Source organism: Pelodiscus sinensis, chromosome 26 (assembly GCF_049634645.1).
Source record: "Pelodiscus sinensis isolate JC-2024 chromosome 26, ASM4963464v1, whole genome shotgun sequence".
NCBI lineage: Eukaryota > Metazoa > Chordata > Testudines > Trionychidae > Pelodiscus > Pelodiscus sinensis.
This window is the reverse complement of record NC_134736.1, coordinates 21,893,504-21,900,641: the sequence shown is the minus strand read 5'-3', so window position 1 is coordinate 21,900,641 and position 7,138 is coordinate 21,893,504.

The window sequence follows — 7,138 nt, the reverse complement described above, 5'->3', positions numbered from 1 at the left end:
CCTGCGAGCCCCCCGCAACCTCCCCTGTGACCGTAACACCCCCTGCGAGCCCCCCGCAACCTCCCTGTGACCGTGACACCCCCCTGCGAGCCCCCCGCAACCTCCCTGTGACCGTGACACCCCCCTGCGAGCCCCCCGCAACCCCCCTGTGACCGTAACACCCCCTGCGAGCCCCCCGCAACCTCCCTGTGACCGTGACACCCCCCTGCGAGCCCCCCGCAACCCCCCTGTGACCGTAACACCCCCTGCGAGCCCCCCGCAACCTCCCTGTGACCGTGACACCCCCCTGCGAGCCCCCCGCAACCTCCCCTGTGACCGTGACACCCCCTGCGAGCCCCCCGCAACCCCCCTGTGACCGTAACACCCCCTGCGAGCCCCCCGCAACCTCCCTGTGACCGTGACACCCCCTGCGAGCCCCCCGCAACCCCCCTGTGACCGTAACACCCCCTGCGAGCCCCCCGCAACCTCCCTGTGACCGTGACACCCCCCTGCGAGCCCCCCGCAACCTCCCCTGTGACCGTGACACCCCCTGCGAGCCCCCCGCAATCCCCCTGTGACCGTGACACCCCCTGCGAGCCCCCCGCAACCTCCCCTGCGACCGTGACACCCCCCTGCGAGCCCCCCACAACCCCCCTGTGACCGTGACACCCCCTGCGAGCCCCCCGCAACCCCCCTGTGACCGTGACACCCCCTGCGAGCCCCCCGCAACCTCCCCTGCGACCGTGACACCCCCCTGCGAGCCCCCCACAACCCCCCTGTGACCGTGACAACCCCTGCGAGCCCCCCGCAACCTCCCCTGCGACCGTGACACCCCCTGCGAGCCCCCCGCAACCTCCCCTGCGACCGTGACACCCCCCTGCGAGCCCCCCGCAACCTCCCCTGCGACCGTGACACCCCCTGCGAGCCCCCCGCAACCTCCCCTGCGACCGTGACACCCCCCTGCGAGCCCCCCCGCAACCTCCCCTGTGACCGTGACACCCCCTGCGAGCCCCCCGCAACCTCCCCTGTGACCGTGACACCCCCCTGCGAGCCCCCCGCAACCTCCCCGTGACCGTGACACCCCCTGCGAGCCCCCCGCAACCCCCCTGTGACCGTGACACCCCCTGCGAGCCCCCCGCAACCCCCCTGTGACCGTGACACCCCCTGCGAGCCCCCCGCAACCTCCCCTGCGACCGTGACACCCCCTGCGAGCCCCCCGCAACCTCCCCTGCGACCGTGACACCCCCTGCGAGCCCCCCGCAACCCCCCTGTGACCGTGACACCCCCTGCGAGCCCCCCGCAACCTCCCCTGCGACCGTGACACCCCCCTGCGAGCCCCCCGCAACCTCCCCGTGACCGTGACACCCCCCTGCGAGCCCCCCGCAACCCCCCTGTGACCGTGACACCCCCTGCGAGCCCCCCGCAACCCCCCTGTGACCGTGACACCCCCCTGCGAGCCCCCCGCAACCTCCCCTGCGACCGTGACACCCCCTGCGAGCCCCCCGCAACCTCCCCTGTGACCGTGACACCCCCCTGCGAGCCCCCCGCAACCCCCCTGTGACCGTAACACCCCCTGCGAGCCCCCCGCAACCTCCCCTGTGACCGTGACACCCCCGGCGAGCCCCCCGCAACCTCCCCTGCGACCGTGACACCCCCTGCGAGCCCCCCGCAACCTCCCCTGTGACCGTGACACCCCCTGCGAGCCCCCCGCAGCCCCCCTGTGACCGTAACACCCCCTGCGAGCCCCCCGCAACCTCCCCTGTGACCGTGACACCCCCGGCGAGCCCCCCGCAACCCCCCTGTGACCGTGACACCCCCTGCGAGCCCCCCGCAACCTCCCCTGCGACCGTGACACCCCCTGCGAGCCCCCCGCAACCCCCCCTGCGACCGTGACACCCCCTGCGAGCCCCCCGCAACCCCCCTGTGACCGTAACACCCCCTGCGAGCCCCCCGCAACCCCCCTGTGACCGTGACACCCCCTGCGAGCCCCCCGCAACCTCCCCTGAGACCGTGACACCCCCTGCGAGCCCCCCGCAACCCCCCTGTGACCGTGACACCCCCTGCGAGCACCCCGCAACCTCCCCTGTGACCGTGACACCCCCTGCGAGCCCCCCGCAACCTCCCCTGTGACCGTGACACCCCCCTGCGAGCCCCCCGCAACCCCCCTGTGACCGTGACTCCCCCCTGCGAGCCCCCCGCAACCTCCCCTGCGACCGTGACACCCCCTGCGAGCCCCCCGCAACCTCCCCTGCGACCGTGACACCCCCTGCGAGCCCCCCGCAACCCCCCCTGCGACCGTGACACCCCCTGCGAGCCCCCCGCAACCCCCCTGTGACCGTGACACCCCCTGCGAGCCCCCCGCAACCTCCCCTGCGACCGTGACACCCCCTGCGAGCCCCCCGCAACCCCCCCTGCGACCGTGACACCCCCTGCGAGCCCCCCGCAACCCCGCTGTGACCGTGACACCCCCTGCGAGCCCCCCCGCAACCCCCCTGTGACCGTGACTCCCCCCTGCGAGCCCCCCCGCAACCTCCCCTGTGACCGTGACACCCCCTGCGAGCCCCCCCGCAACCTCCCCTGTGACCGTGACTCCCCCCTGCGAGCCCCCCCGCAACCTCCCCTGCGACCGTGACACCCCCTGCGAGCCCCCCGCAACCTCCCCTGCGACCGTGACACCCCCTGCGAGCCCCCCCGCAACCTCCCCTGCGACCGTGACACCCCCTGCGAGCCCCCCGCAACCCCCCCTGCGACCGTGACACCCCCTGCGAGCCCCCCGCAACCCCCCTGTGACCGTGACACCCCCTGCGAGCCCCCCCGCAACCCCCCTGTGACCGTGACACCCCCTGCGAGCCCCCCGCAACCTCCCCTGTGACCGTGACTCCCCCCTGCGAGCCCCCCGCAACCCCCCTGTGACCGTGACACCCCCTGCGAGCCCCCCGCAACCCCCCTGTGACCGTGACACCCCCTGCGAGCCCCCCGCAACCCCCCTGTGACCGTGACACCCCCTGCGAGCCCCCTGCAACCTCCCCTGTGACCGTGACACCCCCTGCGAGCCCCCCGCAACCCCCCTGTGACCGTGACACCCCCTGCGAGCCCCCCGCAACCCCCCTGTGACCGTGACACCCCCTGCGAGCCCCCCGCAACCTCCCCTGCGACCGGGACACCCCCTGCGAGCCCCCCCGCAACCCCCCTGTGACCGTGACACCCCCTGCGAGCCCCCCACAACCTCCCCTGTGACCGTGACACCCCCTGCGAGCCCCCCGCAACCCCCCTGTGACCGAGACACCCCCTGCGAGCCCCCCGCAACCCCCCTGTGACCGTGACACCCCCCTGCGAGCCCCCCGCAACCCCCCTGTGACCGTGACACCCCCCTGCGAGCCCCCCGCAACCCCCCTGTGACCGTGACACCCCCTGCGAGCCCCCCGCAACCCCCCTGTGACCGTGACACCCCCTGCGAGCCCCCCGCAACCTCCCCTGTGACCGTGACACCCCCTGCGAGCCCCCCGCAACCTCCCCTGTGACCGTGACACCCCCTGCGAGCCCCCCGCAACCCCCCTGTGACCGTGACACCCCCTGCGAGCCCCCCGCAACCCCCCTGTAACCGTGACACCCCCTGCGAGCCCCCCGCAACCCCCTGTGACCGTGACACCCCCTGCGAGCCCCCCGCAACCTCCCCTGTGACCGTGACACCCCCTGCGAGCCCCCCGCAACCTCCCCTGTGACCGTGACACCCCCCTGCCACCAACCCCGCAACCTCCCCTGCGACCGTGACACCCCCTGCGAGCCCCCCGCAACCTCCCCTGTGACCGTGACACCCCCTGCGAGCCCCCTGCAACCTCCCCTGCGACCGTGACACCCCCTGCGAGCCCCCCGCAACCTCCCCTGCGACCGTGACACCCCCTGCGAGCCCCCCGCAACCTCCCCTGTGACCGTGACACCCCCCTGCGAGCCCCCCCGCAACCTCCCCTGTGACCGTGACACCCCCTGCGAGCCCCCCGCAACCTCCCCTGCGACCGTGACACCCCCTGCGAGCCCCCCCGCAACCTCCCCTGCGACCGTGACACCCCCTGCGAGCCCCCCGCAACCTCCCCTGTGACCGTGACACCCCCTGCGAGCCCCCCGCAACCTCCCCTGTGACCGTGACACCCCCTGCGAGCCCCCCGCAACCTCCCCTGTGACCGTGACACCCCCTGCGAGCCCCCCGCAACCCTTCTGCGACCGTGACACCCCCCTGCGAGCCCCCCGCAACCTCCTCTGTGACCGTGACACCCCCTGCGAGCCCCCCGCAACCTCCCCTGTGACCGTGACTCCCCCCTGCGAGCCCCCCCGCAACCTCCCCTGTGACCGTGACACCCCCTGCGAGCCCCCCCGCAACCCCCCCTGCGACCGTGACACCCCCTGCGAGCCCCCCGCAACCCCCCCTGCGACCGTGACACCCCCTGCGAGCCCCCCGCAACCTCCCCTGCGACCGTGACACCCCCTGCGAGCCCCCCCGCAACCTCCCCTGCGACCGTGACACCCCCTGCGAGCCCCCCGCAACCTCCCCTGCGACCGTGACACCCCCTGCGAGCCCCCCGCAACCTCCCCTGCGACCGTGACACCCCCTGCGAGCCCCCCGCAACCTCCCCTGTGACCGTGACACCCCCTGCGAGCCCCCCGCAACCTCCCCTGTGACCGTGACACCCCCTGCGAGCCCCCCGCAACCTCCCCTGTGACCGTGACACCCCCCTGCGAGCCCCCCGCAACCCTTCTGCGACCGTGACACCCCCCTGCGAGCCCCCCGCAACCTCCTCTGCGACCGTGACACCCCCTGCGAGCCCCCCGCAACCTCCCCTGTGACCGTGACACCCCCCTGCGAGCCCCCCGCAACCTCCTCTGCGACCATGACACCCCCCTGCGAGCCCCCCGCAACCTCCCCTGTGACCGTGACACCCCCTGCGAGCCCCCCCGCAACCTCCCCTGTGACCGTGACACCCCCCTGCGAGCCCCCCGCAACCTCCCCTGTGACCGTGACTCCCCCCTGCGAGCCCCCCGCAACCTCCCCTGTGACCATGACTCCCCCCTGCGAGCCCCCCGCAACCTCCCCTGTGACCGTGACACCCCCTTGCGAGCCCCCCGCAACCTCCCCTGTGACCGTGACACCCCCCTGCGAGCCCCCCGCAACCTCCCCTGTGACCGTGACACCCCCTGCGAGCCCCCCGCAACCTCCCCTGTGACCGTGACACCCCCTGCGAGCCCCCCCGCAACCTCCCCTGTGACCGTGACTCCCCCCTGCGAGCCCCCCGCAACCTCCCCTGTGACCGTGACTCCCCCCTGCGAGCCCCCCACAACCTCCCCTGTGACCGTGACACCCCCCTGCGAGCCCCCCGCAACCTCCCCTGTGACCGTGACACCCCCTGCGAGCCCCCCGCAACCTCCCCTGTGACCGTGACTCCCCCCTGCGAGCCCCCCGCAACCCCCCCTGTGACCGTGACACCCCCCTGCGAGCCCCCACAACCTCCCCTGCGACCGTGACACCCCCTGCGAGCCCCCCGCAACCTCCCCTGTGACCGTGACACCCCCTGCGAGCCCCCCGCAACCTCCCCTGTGACCGTGACTCCCCCCTGCCAGTCCCCCACAACCCCCCCGTGACCGTGACACCCCCTGCGAGCCCCCCGCAACCTCCCCTGTGACCGTGACACCCCCCTGCGAGCCCCCCGCAACCTCCCCTATGACCGTGACAGCCCCCTGCGAGCCCCCACAGCCTCCCCTGCACCCGTGACACCCCCTGCGATCCCCCCGCAACCTCCCCTGTGACCGTGACACCCCCTGCGAGCCCCCCGCAACCTCCCCTGTGACCGTGACTCCCCCCTGCGAGCCCCCCGCAACCTCCCCTGTGACCGTGACACCCCCTGCGAGCCCCCCGCAACCTCCCCTGTGACCGTGACTCCCCCCTGCGAGCCCCCCGCAACCCCCCCTGTGACCGTGACACCCCCCTGCGAGCCCCCACAACCTCCCCTGCAACCGTGACACCCCCTGCGAGCCCCCACAACCTCCCCTGCAACCGTGACACCCCCTGCGAGCCCCCCGCAACCTCCCCTGTGACCGTGACTCCCCCCTGCGAGCCCCCCACAACCCCGTCTGTGACCGTGACACCCCCCTGCGAGCCCCCCCACAACCTCCCCTGCAACCGTGACACCCCCTGCGAGCCCCCCGCAACCTCCCCTGTGACCGTGACACCCCCTGCGAGCCCCCCGCAACCTCCCCTGTGACCGTGACACCCCCTGCGAGCCCCCCGCAACCTCCCCTGTGACCGTGACTCCCCCCTGCGAGCCCCCCGCAACCTCCCCTGTGACCGTGACACCCCCTGCGAGCCCCCCGCAACCTCCCCTGTGACCGTGACTCCCTCCTGCGAGCCCCCCACAACCCCCCCGTGACCGTGACACCCCCTGCGAGCCCCCCACAACCCCCCCTGCGACCACCCCCACAACCTCCCCTGTGACCGTGACACCCCCTGCGACCACTCCCGCAACCTCCCTGCGACCGTGACACCCCCCTGCGACCACCCCCGCAACCTCCCCTGCAACCGTGACACCCCCCTGCCACCACCCCCGCAACCTCCCGTGCGACCGTGACACCCCCTGCGACCACTCCTACAACCTCCCCTACGACCGTGACACCCCCCTGCCACCACCCCCGCAACCTCCCTGCGACCGTGACACCCCCCTGCGACCACCCCCGCAACCTCCCCTGCAACCGTGACACCCCCCTGCCACCACCCCCGCAACCTCCCTGCGACCGTGACACCCCCCTGCGACCACTCCCACAACCTCCCCTGCGACCGTGACACCCCCCTGCCACCACCCCCGCAACCTCCCTGCGACCGTGACACCCCCCTGCGACCACCCCCGCAACCTCCCCTGTGACCGTGACTCCCCCCGCGAGCCCCCCACAACCCCTCTGCGACCGTGACACCCCCCTGCGAGCCCCCCCAACCCCTCTGCGACCGTGACACCCCCCTGCGAGCCCCCCCAACCCCTCTGCGACCGTGACACCCCCCTGCCACCACCCCCGCAACCTCCCGTGCGACCGTGACACCCCCTGAGACCACTCCCGCAACCTCCCTGTGACCGTGACACCCCCCTGCGACCACTCCCGCAACCTCCCCTGCGACCGTGAC